Source organism: Haliotis rubra, unplaced genomic scaffold (genome assembly GCF_003918875.1).
Source record: "Haliotis rubra isolate DU_JTF1 unplaced genomic scaffold, ASM391887v1 Scf1444, whole genome shotgun sequence".
NCBI lineage: Eukaryota > Metazoa > Mollusca > Gastropoda > Lepetellida > Haliotidae > Haliotis > Haliotis rubra.
This window is the reverse complement of record NW_025765386.1, coordinates 70,448-91,241: the sequence shown is the minus strand read 5'-3', so window position 1 is coordinate 91,241 and position 20,794 is coordinate 70,448. Positions and strand designations below refer to the sequence as shown.

Sequence of the window (20,794 nt, the reverse complement as noted above, 5' to 3'; positions counted from 1 at the left end):
AGTGAATAAATCAGTACAACGAATGAACAATACATTTATGTGGACAATCCTTTTGTCCACATTCCATGTTAAATATTTTAAAAAGCCAAAGACATTTATTTACTTGTGTTTTTCTCTCGCCAATTTGTTTCCAAGAATGAATCCTAATGTTCTGAACATTGTCTCGTTTCACTAAAAGGTTTCAATAATAAATGCCTCTAAATGTTCATTTTAAAAAGTTTAAAGCTTAAACTACTTCATGTTAACTACACATAGTTCACATTACAGAGATAAAGCACGACACGAAAGCCATACACGTCAATAGATTTCTACAAAATGGATCTAATGGAAAGGCAGCAGTGTATTTTTGAAGTAGTCAAGGTTTCAGTTATATATTGTGTTCAATGATGTTTTGGGTGATTGAGTTGTGAACACAGTGTAAATACCAGTAAGTATATGAATCTTGGTGCAAAGAACTTAATATATGTTACTATTTGTTTGGATTTCATGCGAGTTTTCAATTGCTAACTTTTGAAAATTTGAAATTGATTTGAGCATAGATGCGTCAGTGTGTTGAATCTTCAATCTGTGATACACATGTGTCTCACTGCCTTTCTCTATAGATAAACATGTCACTGTCAGATTAACACTTCTTGGTACATAGATGCTACTAGTGTGTTGTATCTTCAATCTGTGATACACATATGTCTCACTGCGTCTTCCTTATAGATAAACATGTCACTGTCAGATTAACACTTCTTGTTACATAGATGCTACTGGTGTGTTGTAAACTAATTCACTATTCTGTCAGGTTTTGTGAAACATGGAACAGAAAGTATAATCCTGACAGTAACATTAGCTCAATATGAGGAAACCTGTGAAGATCCGGGTTAGAATTGATCTTCAGTAACCCATGCTTGTCGTAAGAGGCGACTAACGGGATCGGGTGGTCAGGCTCTCAAACTTGGTTGACACATTTTATCGGTTTCCAATTGTGCAGATCGATACTCATGTTGTTCCTCACTGGATTGTCTGGTCCAGATTCGATTATTTATAGACCGCCGCCATATAGCTGGAATATTGCTGAGTGCGGCGTAAAACTAAACTCACTCACTCATTATGAGGGGGCGATGGGGTAGCTTAGTGGTGAAAGCGTTCGCTTGTCACGCCAAAGACCTGGGTTCGATTCCCCCATTCCCCCAAAGCAGTGATATTGCTGAAAGTTAACCTAAACTCACTCACTCACCCAATAGTCAACAGGTTTTGAGTCGAACCCAGGTTATTCTTCTGAAAACGCTTTCAAAATGAGGATTCCTTTAAAAGATTTATAAGAATACGGTGTACCTATGCTGCTGAAAGAACAGAATCGGTCCATTGCCTGTCGGCGAGCATCAGCTATCTTGCTGGGTGTATTTCTAGTCGGGATGTGCATGAAAATTTATCTTGAATTACTCGTGTGTAAATAACAAATGATTGTTTTCTTCCACTTTCTTTGAACATTATCCTGTCTCCTCGTTCATCATGTGTTTGTTTTTAAGGCCGCACCCAGCACCAGTCCAGCTGGAAGCGATCTGTAAATAATCCAGTCTGGACCACCCAATCCATTGATCAGCATGATGAGCATCGATCTACGCAACTGGGATACAATGACATGTGTCGACCAAGTCAGTGAGCCTGACCAGTCGATCCCGTAAATCGCTTCTTATGACAATCATGAGTTTTGGAACAGGTCGAGTGTTCCTGTGTATGGAGACTGGTAATGAAGGAGTTAATGGAGATCTGCATCTCTGATTCGCCAAGCTGATCCACTCATACACACTGTCATTGGCATGCTAAAGGTTTTATTTGTAGCCCATCATATGTTAGTAAAAGCTGCATCTAAAATGTGACGACATTGGCATATATTAACTCTTGTTACACACGTTTCATACCATAATTGCATGAGAATACTCTTCAGATATATTAGTGGATGTTTATTAACTGAATGACCATGCATCTTAAACCAAAGATACTGCTCAGTTGATTTCTGCTTCGGACGTAGTTTTAGTCTAATGCAAGTGAGCGAGCCGGTTAAAACATAAAGCCACATCGGCAGCATAAGCGTATTTGTTGTTTTGTTCATGGTTACACCCTGTACCTTGCAACGTCATTACATAAACGGATATCATGATCTAAAACATGTTAATATATAACACAATACTACATATCACATGTTACAGAACATGATGTTATATACGTCCCTTCTAAACATTTTACGGTGCCTTAGTGAAGAGTGTGTGATGGCTGCAATGGTGCTGTGAAGGTAGTCTGACACAAGTTGTTGATCCAACACTCAAAGCATTTATTTGGGATATGTATGTATCACTGTTCAACGTTCTGTTGGCTGATCATTCTGATCAATTTATGCTACACAAATCACTAGGGCTACTGCATGCAATACAGTCTGAAGTATATACTCAAATTATAAGAATTTCATTATTAAATCTGTTTGCACTTTATTCGGACTTTCAGATGCGGTATTCATAGGCATGTTAAATACTGATAATGAAGGTCAATTTCACTGCCATGGTTTTACATTGATGTATTATCTTTTTATTACGATTGCACACAATAACCCAAATGTTTGGCGTTGAATGGAACATTTATTGAACTTCAATGTATATCAAGATGAATACTCTGTTTCTTTGGTCTAACCCTCTGTGAGCTGAAAGCCTTGTTCGCAGGTGAAAATAGCCATACATTCAACTGGCATTTACAACAAAAGTCACATGGCCTGATGTACCAAGAGAATGAGGCCTTGTGTAAAGATGGCTTGTATTAATTTTTTTTATTTTTATACCCGATAATTTTATTCATAATCGTGAGTTTGTCTTAAATTCGGAGGTGATTATTTAACCTGTAGCTTAGCACTATGTCAGTTAGAGACAGAAGATCAAGTTTTTCCGCAAAATACATCATAAGGGACCAACGATGTTAGAGGACATATTGTTGTGATGCCCTGTGATGCGCCAAGGTCAAAACGTCTTATTATGCATGTTTCCTGTTTGGCATTCAGAAATGGCGGCGATGAGCCCGTTCCTGTTTGTACATGTGATGCAGACATCACACGTGTTTACTGTTGCTCTCGAACTGATAACTATAACAATTCCTTCACCTTTTAAGGTTTTTATTGCTACATAACTAGTGCAGTACAAGTATACTTCTATAGTTTTCTTCTTACACACTTCTAATATGATAGTGACGCGTGTTGATGGACTTGAAATCATAAGTCTTGTAAGGTGTTTGTGCACCCACAACTGAATCAGGAACATCACACGATCACTCAGGCTGTGTAGTTGAACTTGTTTGATAAGGAATAAAGAATACGAACCAATGACCCCTAACTCTCAACTCAACATCTGTGGTGATCACAGTCTAGCTTCAGATAGCTCACATAACAGTGTCACTCTTCTCCCACTCCCACTTCGTTCAGTGGTATGAGGATTACGAAGGATAGTGCTTGATACAATAATGAATTTGATGCCACATGATACTTTAAAAACAACAAAATACATCTACAAGCACGATGTTTCCCTTCTACCTACTCTTGATATTGTTCCTGCATACATGTTTCAGACAAACGACTGTTTGATGAACATATATGTATTAACAATGATAAAAATATAAAATGACATTTTTCTTCAATGAAGTTTAACAGCAAAAACGAGTCATTAATCAGTCATTTCTGATGCCAAAGCTATCAATTGTACACGTGTACTATCGTGATTAGTTCCCCTTAAAGGAGAATAACTTGACTGATACCACACGTGGATCTTGGTTTTGTCCCAAAAACTCATATACAAATAACCTTTATGAGAGACAATATTCTTAACCGAATAGCTCGGCCTGATTAATGTTTTTTTTGTTCTATTCTTGAACAACTCCAATTCCATGATTTTAGTATTGTCATTATAATACATCACGTCTCCATTATCACTCAGAGAGAGACTCTGCGAACGATGCGATGAGGCTAGCCAGTGTCTATCCTGCCCGTCATATGTGAGTGAATACATATGTCCACTGTCAGCGACATACAGGATTTGTCGCTTTGTATCAAGACAAAGAGCTCTTGCCTTTATCTCACAATTGATGATCTTGAAATATCTCCCATCCGGTGCCATATTAGATATACAGGGAGATGGCCATACAACAGCAAGGATCACCAACTGTTGAGCATCGTCCACTGCAATTGACACGACACGTATTGTCTTCTTTATTGTAAGGCTGCGATTAGTATTTAGTGAGAAGGCTCGGATGTTGTCCCCACGTAAAGCACTCAGAAGCACCTGTCGGAGTGATGGTACATATGCCATGACAGTGACAGATCGTGTTTTTATGTGATGATACGTTGTAATGGAGCTGTTCAGAAGATGTAACGCATGTAATGGTGTCCTCGATCTTCCGAGGTATGGTGCAATCAAGAGTCGTGTGTTTTCCTCTGTCCTCACTGGTACAATAAAAGTGTCTGTTATACACATGAAGCACTTGATCGCCACATTGTAATTGGTTTTGAGTGAGTGAGTTAATATTTATCGTCACTTCGGCAATAGTTCAGCCATATCGTGACGAGAACAGTTTATAAATATATCAAAGATCAATAAAGTTCGACATTAAAAACCTGTTGATGAAGAACAGTAAAGCTACTAGTGTATCACACATATCCATTTAAAACTAGTGACCCAATTTAGGAGTATGCGAGTGGAAAGTGACTGGTCCTGAGCAGCAAAAAGGAAGCATCCTTTTCACATTTAAGACGATGTGAAACTGAGCGAGTGCTCCTTCGCCTGGATGAAGTCAGTAGGATTGCTATTCTGTTCCATGCACTGCATGTACACACGATGCAATGGTTTCTCAGAAAGCTTCTCCATAAATGACCGACTCTGAGCAGACTTGGTGAATACCTTTACCTGGTTTACTGCCATTGCTGTACCCTCCAGCAGTACATTGCCATCAGCAAAATCAAATTTCAGATTCTGTCCAACAACCATGGCATGCTTAAAATAGCTGTGGAGTTCCTTGCCTGTATCTTGAGTCTTGACATGCATCACCAAAGGATCATCCGATAAATAAATATGTGCAAAAGTACACAATAAAATTATATCATGAAGAGCCTCAACATAAATCAAACCCCGACCTCCAGAATTGATTGGCATATATAAACGATTAAGAGAGGAACGTGGGTGGTGGGCTCTGGTATCAGACATGATCCTTCTGGTCAGGCGGTCAAGACTCTGAATGTCTTGTTTTGTCCAATCAACTACTCCAAAGGAATAGGAAAGAACTGGCACAGCAAAAGTATTGGTGGCTTTCACCTTGTTTCAAGCATTTAGCTCGGAGCTCCAGATTTCCTTGAAGCGAGCTTTATACTCGGCCCGAAGTTTGTCTTGAATGTTGGCATTCTGAAGCTTGTCTCAAACTTGCATTCCAAGATAGGTGTAGGCCTGATCTTCCACAAGATACTCAATAAATCTTCTCCCCTGTAACATGACTGATCCATCATTAAGTACCTTGCCACGTCTCAAATGAAGAGTCTTACATTATTATTATTACCTATGCATACTGAGGTCACCCAGGTGCGTCATTAAATAAGCAAAATGGCAGACTTTTCTGCTTAACCCCCCAGTCTACAACACAACTGCTTCAAGTAACTTGCAATGACGGGAAACTATTTTTTTCCTTTCTATAGCTGGATACTCTACATCCCTTGTAATTGCAAGGTCCAAGAAAAGAGTAAAACATCTGTGATGGTGAACCATTATCAGGGATATCCTCGGAAGGCTCGTCCCGATCTGTTTTCAGCAGATATCCGGGGGTAAACCGACTGTGGTCATTGCAGGCAGCAAACCTACTGTAAATCCCCATATTCCCTGGGATAGTGATTATATAGTCCTTTTCTGAATAGAGACATCTTGTTGATGATTACATCTTAGTTTCAAGTCAAAATCTGTGATACTCAAGTTGTATTGCTTTATATTGACAATATGTTTTGAAGTCTAAATGTATTCCTTCTTAACATATCCATTGTCATGATATAGCATCACTCTTGCTAATGTGACACTGAATGTTATCTCACAAATGAACACAAACTAACACTTACCTTTCATACACTGTAAGCCATTCGTTCTTGTAAGAACAATCCTTGACTGTCTCTCTGCACATAGCTCCGTTTTTTGTGAACCAGACCCAAGCCTTGCCTAGGACATGTACGTGAAAATTATAAATGTGTTCATAGTTTATACAACTTTTTACAGGGTTTTATTGTGCCCTACCAAGTCCAGGTGACCCACAGTTACTAACATCTAGGGTCCTTACATGAGGTATGAGGTCCCTGTAAAGTAACAGGGTAGTATAGTGTAGTGAACTGTAAGAAGTAATGACTATGTATAAACAGGAACTGTATATCCTTAGGCAAGCATAGGTACAGTGATTATTGTTTAGCTTTATCTGTTGTATTTTTTCAGTGTTTGACTCCGCACTAATCAATATTCCAACCATATGGCGGTGGCTTGTAGATTTTCGAGTCTGCACATAGCACCGTTTTTTTGTGAAATAGACCCAAGCCTTCCGGATAGAAATGTACGTTAAATTATAAATGTGTTCATAGTTTATACATTTTTTACAGTGTTTTATCTTGCCCTACAAAGTCCAGGTGACCCACAATTACAAATATAATGGGCCGTACATGAAATATGAGGGCTGTGCAAAGTAACAGGGTAGTATAGTGTAGTGAACTGTAAGAAGTAATGATAGTATTGAGTCTGGACCAGACAATCGAGTGATCAAACTCCTGAGGAACAATCTACGGTATTGGGACACGCTAACATATATCAACATGTGTCAAACAATGCCTAAACTCCATTGTACATTTGGGTAGTTATTTATGTGATCATTTGTAATATCAGCCATGTTTACTCTGAACGTTTTAAATGAAAATTTTAAATCAGTGAAACATCAATTACACTGATTAAAAACTGATTGTGATGTTGTGTTACTGCAAGGATGTAAAGTCAACCTTAGTATTTGTTCACGCATGATAGTTTTGCGAACTTGGACGTTTTTCAGAGTAAAACCGATACCTTGCTGAAGTTCAGATGGATTGACTCCTCTCCCTTAGTTTGTGGCAGATATCTGGACCATGTAGCAATACAGGTTAACCTTCGTATCAAAAATGTGCAAAATGTACACTCATAAAACTGGCCACAATGATTTCTGCACATTTCAGGTCCGACTGGCTGTTTCTCTTGGTCAAGTGTTGCAGTGGCCACCGTTATGAACACTGTGCAAACTATTTGAAGTGTGTTGCCACATCCTCTGTAAGGAAGCATTTTCCCCTTTTTGGATGTTGTTGCTGGAAGCAGATAGTTTAATATAACACAGACCATTGACCCTGGCAGGCGTGTGACCAGTAATCAACATAAAACAAAAATCAGCCCCTTTGATTAGCATTTAAGAATCACATGTTTGACAACGACATTAAAATCTGTGACTAAACGTCGAAAAGTCGCTTTTCACCAAATATTGAAGTTGTATATCCAGAAAATTTTCATTATTCTTCAACAAAAAACACGTTTTTTTCAGTTTAAGGCATACTTTGGCAAGTGGAAAGTAATTGTCAGCCTGTGATATGAGCGTCTAACTTAATAATAAGTTATTCTTTGCTTTTCTTTTTATAAGCAACGATATTAATATCTTCGAGTATATATTGTTGAGTGAATGACTTAAGATTTTACGTCACATCGTTCGAGGACGACCCAGAAACGACTCTGAACAAATGCATGATTGGCGAAAGGGAGACTTAATCCGTACCATACTGGCTGAATGTGTTCCACGTACATGCCGTAATCAATACGAATGTGTTCATGAAAAAATAATCTATATTTCCTCGAAGGTACAACTTATGTATTCGTAATCTGATATTTCATGATCCCAGACTAAACTCAACAGAAAGGATGACCATCTCAGTCTCATCTTGATCAAACAGAAACTTCAGAACATATTTGCAAAATTACATATTGAAAAAACAAAAGATGTTGTTGAACCACTGGAAGTCAAATTGTGAATTGAAACAGGACCAAAACCGGGCCGGAATATCTTGAATACAGGAGCGCGCTAATCTACACCAAAATGGAAGTCTGACAACTGGTAGTGGATAACTTTAAGTATATCACACTTGTGTGAAACTTTGAAACTCTGTGAACATACAAAGGCTTTTAGAAAGTGTTCAGAGGAAAAATCAAATACCTGAATAACAATTTGCCCTCAGTCAAGAGCACTCACAAGGGAGCCCATTATATTTTCCCCCGAAGTTTTGCCTTGAACGAAACAAAATGCATGGAGTTCAACTACTCCGTTGATTTCTAATTCCATGCCAGGCACTATGCTTATCATTGCCATTAACTTGCAAAAGATATGCAGCATTCACACACAATTTGAAAACATTGTACATACGTTTTTGTTCGTTGTGACTTCTCTCCCCAGTTTGTTCCAACGAACAAATTTCAGTGACGATATGAGAACAACAAATTTTACCCACGTGACAAAGTAAATGCTTCACTGCACTAAAAGGTTTTGGTTAATTTTATTTTTTATTTCGTTTCTTTCACAAAGATAAAGTATGTTGATAAGACAACTTATAAGCTTATGTTTGACGTGTACTTGGCTCTTGATATATTTTCCTCAAATCTGTCCTAGCTTTGTTTTGATAAAACTATGTGATAAGTGCACTTGCTCTCCGGGGCAAGACCTACCCTTAAACAAACCAAGCGCGGGGCATGGTTGCCGCAAACCCATCATTCAAAGATTAAGGACAAAGGAATAGAATCTGGTGTTCGCCATCTCAAAGATGGTGACTCTTTATTAAGGAATAACTCTGACATTGCAAACAGACATGGTGAAACTTTTGCAAACCAATCCTCATCATCAAACTACAGTATCAGGGGTAACAAACCGAAAAACGAAGAAATCAGTCAATTTTAACTCTGACGATGGCGAGGATTACAAGGAATTTTTTTCTCTCCATGAATTCCGTACGGCCCTGGGGGCAGGCTCACGACACTGCAGCAGGAGCTGATGATATTCATTATCAGCTTCTCAAACACCTACCTGATTCAAGTTTGGAAACACTACTCAATATATTTGATGACATTTAGACAACAGTATACTTTCCTTCTTCGAGGCATAATGCCATTATCATCCCTATACCAAAACCTGGCTGGGATTATATGGATCCCTTAAACTACCGTCCTATAGCACTAACTAGCTGTGTTTTTTAAAACCATGGAGCGCATGGTCAACAATCTATTAATCTGGTACTTGGAGACCAATAACCTCCTTAGTGACCTCCAATGTGGTTTCCGAAAGAACCAAACTACCATTGACCATCTGTTGCGTCTGAAATCATTTATCAAATATAATTTTGTGAACAAACAATATACTGTATCTATCTTTTTCGACTATGATACAACGTGGAAACATGGTATCTTAAAAGATTTGCACGAAAGTAGATTGAGGGGGCCGACTACCCCAATTCATATCCCATCAAGATCAGGGAGTCCCTCACAGCAGCATCCTGTCTGTCACACTTTTTAGCATCAAAATTAACAGCCTCATTAACGTTTTGAACATTAACGTATTGACAGGTCCCTTTTCGCTGATGATTTCAATATTTCATGTCGTGGTAAGAATATGCACGCAAAAAGAAAGGCAGCTACAACTCTGGGACACATATTTGACAGTCACTTGACATTCCTACCACACATAAAATACGTGAAACCAAGTGCTTGAAGGCTCTTGACTTGCGAAAAGGCGTTTCAAATACTGAGTGGGGAGGGGATCAGACTACCCTCCTTCACTTGTACAGATCTCTAATTCGCCCTAAACTAGATTATGGTTCCATTGTCCAAGGTGGAACCTGTAAAAGCTATTTAGAAAAATTAGATTCTATCCACCACCAAGGCCTTAGGTTCTGTTTCGGAGGTTTTAGGACCTCTCCGGTAGACAGGCTCCACTTGTACAACGCCACATTAAACTGCAGTCCAATCCAGCATACAATTGTGTTTTCAAACCTCTATGAAAACGTGTTTCCTAATTCTGCCAAGCCTGGTTCCACCACTTGGAATCAGAATACAGCCACACATATCTGCAGTTAAAATCGACCTCAACATCATAATACCTTACCGGCTTCAGTCTTCGCCACCCCGGTAGATCTTACCCTTACCAAACTGAAAAAAGAGTCAGAAAGAAAGTATTGGTGTTCCAACAGGAATACAACCAGTTACAGTCCTGCTATAACACCCATAGATCCATGTTCATAGTCATTGGATCAAAGACTGTCTCCCCATGAATACCCAACAATACATCCATTTTCATTGCTGAGGCCAAAGCTATCTTCACGGCTGTAACATATAATGACACACATTGAAAACGCAAAACCCATTTTAGCAATTTCTAACAAAGTTTTATGAAGCAATTTCATTTATCACACGAAAATATAGTGATGTGAGGTTGCCGAATAAAACCATATGCACATCTGGGTTCGATCCCTTTTCGTTTTTCTGGCTTGGGTACAGTTCATGAAAACACAACTCTGGCAAATTCCTTGGATCTGTTGGGGTGCATGATTTACATTCATTCTAAGAATACCATAAACTCAATTCTCAAATAATTTAGAAGGTATTTTCACTTCTGTGAGATGCTGACATGGTTCCCCCATACATTTCAACCGGAAGTAAGTGACTGGGGAGGTCAAATGAGGTCAAAATGTCTGCGTTGGCGCTGCGGTGTTTACTAACGAATTGAGCTGTGTAGAGATAATGTTGCCCAAAGTTTTGAAAGTAATAAGTACTTGCACTTGTTTAATGAATGTACATTCAAATGTTGAGGGCAGTTTTCAAATTAATTGTAACATTATTTGTTCCGTAATTTCTAAAAGAAATATATCTTAAAATCCTGAAAATATTAGGGGTAAAAACACATGGCTTTCAACTAGGAAATTTCCTGGTTGAATGTAAACATAAGGAAGCACTGGTATTTCATTCTTTCAAGTTTATATATAAGTACATTGACTTTGTTTCAGTATATTTTATCTCTTATTCAGGTATTTCTTTTTTCTGACAGCTTGTACCTGTCTTAACTGGACATCAACTTGTCAACTTAGTGAAAGTAAAAATACAGGTCAAGTTTAAAATAACAAAATAAAGACGGTGATCGTATTATCTTCTACATGTGTGGTCAATAATTAAAACGTGTATTATAAAAAGACCTCATAAAGGCTTGATCGTGACGGTATTCTACGTAGATGTTCTAATGATTTGACGTCACGCTTCATGCTAAGAATGTAATAATGTTATCATTTCAGACCTTCAATCTAGAGCGCAGTAGCCACTAGTATTTGACACAAGTAATTCTTTACCTAGTGTAAGGGTCAATTAGTATTTGCGATCATAGTCAACATAATATCAAATACATTGGTTGGAGGACTTCAAGGAAACGACAACGAGCAAATCCATGAATTGCAGAGAGTGATGCTGTGTACAGTACCGGCTGATCCTGATTTAAGCATGTTGTTCATCTACAAATTTCCAACCTATTAAACAAGTGGTATCTTTGTCACTTACCTTTGTTTTTTGTCCTAAGTTACAGATATGAAAGAATGACACACTACCACTTTAAAAACGAACCTTCTGCCTTTTGAATGGTGTTGGTTCCTATATATTAAGAAACACTTCAGTGTCTACTTCAGATTTACTGGCTTAAAAGCACGCACTAGCAACAGGAACACATTCGAGTCCTAAGGAGCGGTCAATAACGAACATTAAGAACGCTTTGAAAAGAGTCATGTTTGCAATCTTATCATATGATCATGATACGTGAGATATTGTTTTCCTGGAAACTGATTACACTGCGGGATGAATGTGAAGTAGTTTATGAAAACCCAAGGGAAAAGACGCAATTCCAAAATATCTGCTGCATTCATATTTTTATATGTTTTTAAAGAAAATGTTCTTTTTGTTACCCATTTTGTCATAAACCAGGGAATTTCTAAACAATGAGTATTCTGAATATTCACTTTTAAGAAATCACTCACATCACAAAGATAAAAAGGATAGATAGGATAAAGGTCGTAGGCAGCCGTCAATTTACATCCCTTTATCTTTTACGTTTTATCAGGCTTCATATATTTTAGGGTTTTTTGCTTCTAAAACAACTTCAGGTAGGTACGCCAGGAAGTGAACGGTGATAATATTGATTCGTATTCTCTCTTCCGAAGCTGCTGATATTTCTGACAACTTCCGTGAAGGAAAAGGAAACAAGATATGTAGACACTTTAAAGTATACAGCAGGAAACCAGTACACCCATATACCGCAACCAACCAGTACACCCACATACACTGACAACCCAATTCACCTACATACACTGACAACCTAGTACACCTATATACAGAGACAACCCAGTACACCTACATACAGTGACAACCCAGTACAACTACATAGAATGACAACCTAGTACATCTACATACAATGACAACCCAGTACACCTACATACAGTGACAACTCAGTACATCTACATACACTGACAACCTAGTACACCTATATACAGAGACAACCCAGTACAACTACATACAATGACAAGCCAGTACACCTACATACAGTTACAACCTAGTACATCTACATACACTGACAACCTAGTACACCTATATACAGAGACAACCCAGTACACCTACATACAGAGACAACCCATTACATCTACATACAATGACAACCCAGTACATCTTCATACAGGGACAACCCAGTACACCTACATACAGTGACAACTAGGTACACCTACATACAGTGACAACCCAGTACAACTACATACAATGACAAGCCAGTACACCTACATACAGTTACAACCTAGTACATCTACATACACTGACAACCTAGTACACCTATATACAGAGACAACCCAGTACACCTACATACAGAGACAACCCATTACATCTACATACAATGACAACCCAGTACATCTTCATACAGGGACAACCCAGTACACCTACATACAGTGACAACTAGGTACACCTACATACAGTGACAACCCAGTACACCTACATACAATGACAACCTAGTACATCTACATACAATGACAACCCAGAACATCTACATACAATGACAACCCAGTACATCTACAAACAGGGACAACCCAGTACACCTACATACAGTGACAACTAAGTACACCTACATACAGTGACAACCCAGTACACCTACATACAATGACAACCCAGTACACCTACATACAGTGACAACCCAGTACACCTACATACAATGACAACCCAGTACACCTACATACAGTGACAACCCAGTACACCTACATACAATGACAACCTAGTACACCTACATACAATGACAACCCAGTACACCTACGTACAATAACAACCCAGGATACCTACATACAGGGACAACCCATTACACCTACATACAGTGACAACCCAGTACATCTACATACAATGACAACCTAGTACGCCTACATAGAATGACAACCCAGTACACCTACATACAGTGATAACCCAGTATACTTACATACACTGACAACCTAGTACACCTACATACAGAGACAACCTAGTACACCTACATACAATGACAACCCAGTACACCTACATACAGTGACAACCCAGTATACCTACATACAGTGACAACCCAGTACACCTACATACAGTGACAACCCAGTATACCTGCATACAGTGACAACCCAGTACACCTACATACAGTGACAACCCAGTATACCTACATACAGTGACAACCCAGTACACCTACATACAGTGACAACCCAGTATACCTGCATACAGTGACAACCCAGTACACCTAGATACAATGACAAGCCAGTACACCTGTCGTAAGAGACGAATTGGTTTTGATGAGACACTTGTCATCGTAACCCAGTGGCGTAGATCAATACTCATGTTGTTGATCACTGGATTGTCTAGCCGGGACTCGATTATTTGCTGACCGCTGCTCAACTCAACATACATGCAGTGACTGGACAAATGAAATATATTATAAACATCGTTCATCAGATAGCCAGCATTCACACACACTGGTGATTGTATGTTGTGCCGGGTTAGGCTCAAAACCAAGATTGGTTCCTGTGTTAACCTCCAAGTCATACCATCTTGCCTGTCTTTTTCTCTTGCAATTACAACATGTCATCTACCTGAAGCTGAACTCCACTTCGGATGTCCTGGGAAACATGGAACTTGCAGTTGCGTCCTTGGAGACTGGGCTGGTGTCTTCAAGACATGGTATAAATGACCTTAATCAAACACTGCAGTCCCTCATGCACAACGTATCAAACAGGTACGTGCGATTGTTACTGTTAGTTGTTATAATCAATATATGTGACGTTACATTTTAACTCACTCACTCACTATAATCAATATAACCACTAAGCGTTATACTCTTAATATTAAACAAATGTTGTTTATGTGGCTAAATTGTAGCAAACCCGCGAGTGACGACTACCATGGGTCGATTGCTCAAACTTGTTAATGTGTATTTGTTTTCATAGAAGTCTCAACTTGGGGCAAGCCACGACAGCCTGTTGAGGCTAGAAACTGAGTTCAGCATTCTCCACACAGACCTTAAGAGTGTAGAAGGCGATCTAGCTGTGGCCAAATATTTGAATTTACAATAAACAGCGAATATACACAACATTAACTCAGATTTGCGATGTTTTCCTCCATTGCCTCTGTTGTAAATGATTCTTATAACAATGACCTGGTGATTCACTTACTTTCCTAACAGTAACAAGTTACCATGATACCTTTCAAGGAGTGGTTGACAAGAGATTGGCGAAAACACTGAAGCCATCTTGGATTCGGTAGTTTCAAATTAAGAGTAGCCTCCCTTGCGCCACAGCAGTTGTTATGATGAAATCAGCTTATCTCCAAGCGGAATATATGCCATTTCAAGATTGTAAACAATTGTTTTTCATAGAATTGTGTTTCTTCTGGTAGATTACGCATAGTCTAGTATGCACGTGTGTATTCCGTGCACTGCTATACTCGGCTTGGTCACACTTGCAAAACAATTTTAACTTCCGTATATGTAACACTAACAATGTGTGGGAAAACATATCATTATCACTTTTAAATATTAATGTTCAATATGCCAGGCAGTGACCAATCATCATAGAATCAATGCTTACTTCCGTTATGACAACATTCTGATGTGAATTACACTAAATGCGAATGCTTGTGTTTCAAAACAATTTTCAATTTCCCTTTGTTAAACCATATATTTTGACACCAACGTACACCATTTGACAAAGATAACGTTATCTGACGTCTAATTTAAGCATGTGTTTCAGATTCTAAAAACTCTTATCTGGAGATATATGGGCCATTAGATAAGGGAAAGACCACCAAAGCAGCCATGGACGTTTTCAAAGTTGTCTTTGACTTTCAGAAGTCGACCGCAGATGAATTAAGAGCGGTCAAATCTGAGCTCAGGATGGCAGAGGACACAATTCGTAACATGACAATTCAGATGCAAGATGTGCTGGCTGAACAGAACGCAAATTTGGCAGACTACAGATCTACCTTGGATGAACTTACTGATGAAAAAATAAAACGGGCGACGACGGAATCATCTCTGGATACTCTTCAGAGACACGTAAATAACCTGCAAATGGAACATAATAAAACAATCAACGACCTTGATGCTCTGAAGTCTCAACTTGGGTTAAGCCACGACAGCCAGGTGAGGCTAGAAACTGAGTTCCAGCATTCTCCACACAGACCTGAAGAGTGTAGAAGGCGATTTAGCTGTAGCCAAATATTTGAGTTCACAAGAAACAGCGAATATAGACAACATTCACACAGATTTGCGAAACCTTCAAACAGACATGGCTAATGTAAAGAGTGTCAATATCGATTCCCTGTTCCCTAAGTCAATAGGTCTAAACTGGATGCAATATCTGCCGACGTGAAGACAACTGCAAACAAAGTTGCTATCCTTGAATTGAATCTTCACAGGGCTAACAACGACATTCTGGTAATGAATTCTGATCTTTGGAAATTAGCTTCAAATGTGACAGAATTTCAATTCAGTGTGTCTTCAGAAGTGAGTAGGATCAAGACTTCTCTCCTGGGAGATGGAAACCGTGAAACATTACAACAGGAGATCTACCTGAAGCTCAACTCCACTTCGGATGCGTTGGGAAACATGAAACAGGCAGTGGTGTCCTTGGAGACTGAGCTGGTCTCATCAAGATATGGTATAAATGGCCTTAATCAAACACTTCAGTCTCTCGTGCACAACGTATCAAACATGACAGGTACGTATGATTGTAACAATCATGTCAGAGGTTAAAATCAGTGTAACCTCCCAGAGTTATACTCTTCACACAACCATTTTATACATATGTGAGGTGAGGTGAGGTGAAATTGGGTTTAACGTCGTATTTGAGAATGTTTCGCTCACATGACGACGTGCATGTGTGTGTATGTGTACTTGCGGCTGCTTGTACTAGCCCGGACTGAAGCTGGTTTTATAGTGCTAGCCCACTGAGATACCATGCCGCAGTGAAGCATGAATACCCCACTCAGACACATATTATACTGACTTCGAGCCGACCAGTCCTTGTTGTACCCATCAATGCCGAGCGCCAGGCAGGGACCGACAAGTACCATATTTCAACGTCTTTTGGTATGACGCTGCCTGATTGAAGCCGCGACCTTCCGCTCTCCGAGCGGACGCTCTAACCACTCCACCATGGAGGCGGTCTTTTATACATATGTAGTTTATGTGGATAAATTGAGTTGATTGGTCGCACTCCCTTTCAACGTGTATTTGTTTACACAGGACGGATGATTATGTCTCATGTTACTCGAAACATTTATTCCTACATCAAATTGTTTCCAAAGTTGTTAGCTTTGTTTGTTTGTTTGTTCGTTGGGTTGAGGTCTGGTGAGCATGCCGGTCACTCCATCCGCTCTACACCCTGCTGCCTAAGGAAATCCTGTGACAATCGTGGCCCTATGAGGTCGGGCCAGTAAAGAGGGTCGACCATTAAAACCATGCATAGCTTGCAGGAATGGTACTGCTATAGGAGCCAGAATCAAGAATGACCGACCATCACTGGAGGACAAATTAAATGTGTTTCCGTCTGTGAAGAGCACACGAGACTATTGACGTTGATTCCACCGGCCATGTCTACTCCATCTCAAACATGCCTGCCTGTTACGTGGTGTTAGTAATGGACGAACTGCAGGTCGCCTACAGCAGAGTCCGGTTGCCCTTGTTGACAAATTGTGATCCACGTTATCCTTATATTGTTAACATTCAAGAGTTCTGTCTGAAGGTCTGCTGCGTAAATGAATATGTTACTTAATGCAGTCTTAACCATGGTCGACGTGCATATTTCACGGACCCATTGGCTTGGAATCTCTGCCACAGTCTACCACCAGCACCCCGACTCACATTAAAGCGGACAGCTACCTGCTGCTCAGTTTGACCAGATTCAAAAAGGCCTGTAGCATGACCCCTTTCAGCGAGTGTCAAACTAGTCTCATTTTAAGCTGCGACCTCAAACAGGTAACTGAACAGTGAAAGACAGTGAAAAAGCATCAATGCACGTGTATTGTCCTCCACTTCCCATGAATACAGTGACTTGCACGTGCAAATCATTGACATAAGTGGCAGGTGGATTTCCAAATTGACAATGTGGAAATTGTCATATTGAAACTTTGTAAATCAGTTGTATATATACTTCTCATAAAAGGTTTAGACTCACTAGTGTAAATAGATCAACTTCAGGCAACTGTTCTAAACTAAATTTTGCAAAATAACGTAACGTTGAAAAGAATATTGTCATGAGTTCAGTAAATGATAAATATCAGTGGCAAATTCTTAACAGACGTTTACAGCAAAATGCAGCTGTTCACGTGCATGATATTTGCACATGCTTTTCTGCAAATTGATGCATGATCCTCGTGCAATTCATCCGCATAAAGTTTGCAGTTGGTTCACCCAAGTTAATGGAGAAATCAATTGTCAATGTAACCATATATTTATACATAACATATAATGAGTGTTTCAGGTGAGTCTAAACTTTTAAAGAGGGGTATAGTTCAAACAAAAATGAATATTTTACTTTTAAGAAATAGGGTTACCAATAGATTGACCCTTCCTTAATGGCGCCGAGTATATATTATGAACTTCATTCATCAGATGGCCAACATTCACAAACTGTTGTTGAACTGGGTTAGGCTCAAACCCAAGATTGATTTCTGTGTTAACCTCCAAGTCATACCATGCTCGCTTGTCTTTCCCCTTACATACTGAAGACAGCAAACTGTGACATAACAAACACCTGTTTAAGGAAACTTACCTCACTCATATTTCTTTGTTTATCTTTGTCAAGGATCTGGTGCAAGACACGTTGCCTTTGAAGTGCGGCTACAGAAGGAAATCCATTCTGTGCAAATGGGTGGAAAGCTCATTTTTGATACTTTATTGTACAACAATGGCGGCGGATTTGAAGCTTCATCTGGTAAATTCACAGCACCTGTGTCTGGATCGTACATTTTCTGGGCTCAAGTAATGTTAGATCAAGTGGAATCATATCTGGAGATATACCTAGTCCAGAATGGCCACATCAAAGGCAAAGGGTATGCAGAGACCTCAAAGGAGACAGTATACGGCGTTGTTTCCATAACAACAGTCATGTATCTCTCTGCTGGGGATGAAGTATGGTTTGAAAAGTGGAAAGGATCACAGAACATATATGGAAGCCTTTATTCCGGATTTGGAGCTGCCCTCATTTCGTCTTGAATATTCAGTTATAGACACAAAATCCAAATAGCAGCGGAATTTACTGTAGCGGTTTATGGCTTGAGGTAATTCTGTGTTAATAAAATGAATCGACATATCTTTATTTTGGTTAATGTCTTTTTTTTTACTTGAGTGAGTGATAAGGATGAAAACCATTAGGCTAACAAACCCTCCACAAAGACAAATAATACATCCAATAGATGCGAAAAAGTAGGGGACTTTGTGTTTTGGGATCACACGATAGGACCAAAATCAGGCAATGAAGAAAACTGTTCCATCGACAAGAACAGTTCATAGTTCTCCATAACAACATAGTCATGAAGCATGTGGCTCCTGATAGCAGATGCAAGGTGGGCTGCCTGATTTACGTTGTGTTCTTGGAACCGTAATATATTTTACACATTTAGTCATTACGGAAGGAAAAGTTATGATCATGAATCAAGTGCTTCATGCTGGAGTGTTACGTTTAACAGGCAGACGTCTGAATATTGGATCTGTGAGGACCCAGGTTAGAACTGATCTTCAGCAACCCATGCTTAAGACAAGTGACGACTACTGGGATCAGGTGGTCCGGCTCACTGACTTGCTTGACACATGTCATTGTTAATCACTGGATTGTGTGGTCCAGACTCGATTTTTTACAGACTAGAGCCACATAGCTGGAATATTGATGAGTGCGCCATTAAACGCAAAATAGGTGTTCACATATGCCATTTGCGTGAACGGTGTTCACGAGCCATCCCACAAGTTACTGCAAGTCATTTACGTCAGAGGTGTCAGTGGTGTAGGTAACGATTATACATTGCATGGGCAATGCGATGAGAGCATCCCGCCTTTCTGCTGGCAACCGACACAAACATTTGCTTTCCTCATCTGGTAACTAACGATCAGTTTGTTTGATTTAGTTTAGGCTCACAAAATACATTAAGCAACATCTGGGAAAAATAGTTCGATGATGGCTATTTTAAATGTACACGTAGGTGCTATATTACTACGCAGAACCTATCCATCCTTTTGTTTACGTTATTCATTCACCTTGTAAAGTCGAAGACATACACTGCCAGTCAGCCAAAAGGTCTGTAGTGAAGCTAGTCTACATTCGATATGTATCATTCAGCACATAGACACTTAGACCTTATCTTACCTTGTCTGTATTTTAATAAAGTCTTAAAACGCTTTTAATTAATGCAGTCATTTGATAGCTTAGGTTTGGCACATCCGTGCAGCTTGTAAATAGATGCGTCTTTGCCGTACATTCGAACAATAGCGTACAATATAAAACAGTTGAATACTTGTTTACTCCTACTCACACTTACTCATACTGTGGTATGTATTATGAATTTAGAACTAGTTTTAGTCATTATATGGCTGAAATATTGCCGATGTGACTTTAAATCTTAACTCGCTAATTCACTCACTCACTCACTCATACTGTGACTGAAATTGGTGGTAGTGCTCTTTGCCGGAACAGATCTCTGAAACCGTTCCATGTTTCTACACCAAGCGGGGCACATATGTAGGTCTGCTGGTGAATTGGTTTATTATTGCTTGTTTATTCTTATTCATACTTACCAGAAAGTCGTAGTCAGACAGGGGAATCTCCCTTAAGCAGTGTCTTTAAGTCTACATAGGAAATGTTGCGTTGCTTCACTTATTTTCATAATAATTATTTAAAGAGATGAATTGCGGTTAGAATTGGTCTTCAGCAACTCATGCTCAACGTAGGAGATGACTCACGAGTTCGGGTAGTCAGGCTCGCAGACTCGGCTGACACGTCCCAAAATGCGTAAATTAATGTTCATGATGTTGATCACTGGATTGCGTGGTTCAGACTCAATTATGTACATACACCCACACACACCATATAGCTGGAATAGTGCTGGGTGCGGCGTTAAACAATAAACAGACAACTCACTGGTCTGTGAAAAAGAATTAAATTCCCTAACATTACTCTGCTCACCAGTATCAG

The 20,794-nt window shown here is 39.4% G+C and overlaps 1 long non-coding RNA gene across 1 annotated transcript; it reads left to right on the top strand.

The window, feature by feature from the left end:
- The first annotated feature begins 11,166 nt into the window (after positions 1-11,166).
- Positions 11,167-18,107, top strand: LOC124269375. The gene is made up of 3 exons (XR_006896498.1): positions 11,167-11,178; positions 11,315-11,316; positions 17,892-18,107. It is a non-coding gene; the product is annotated as an uncharacterized LOC124269375 (long non-coding RNA).
- Positions 18,108-20,794: the final 2,687 nt, after the last annotated feature.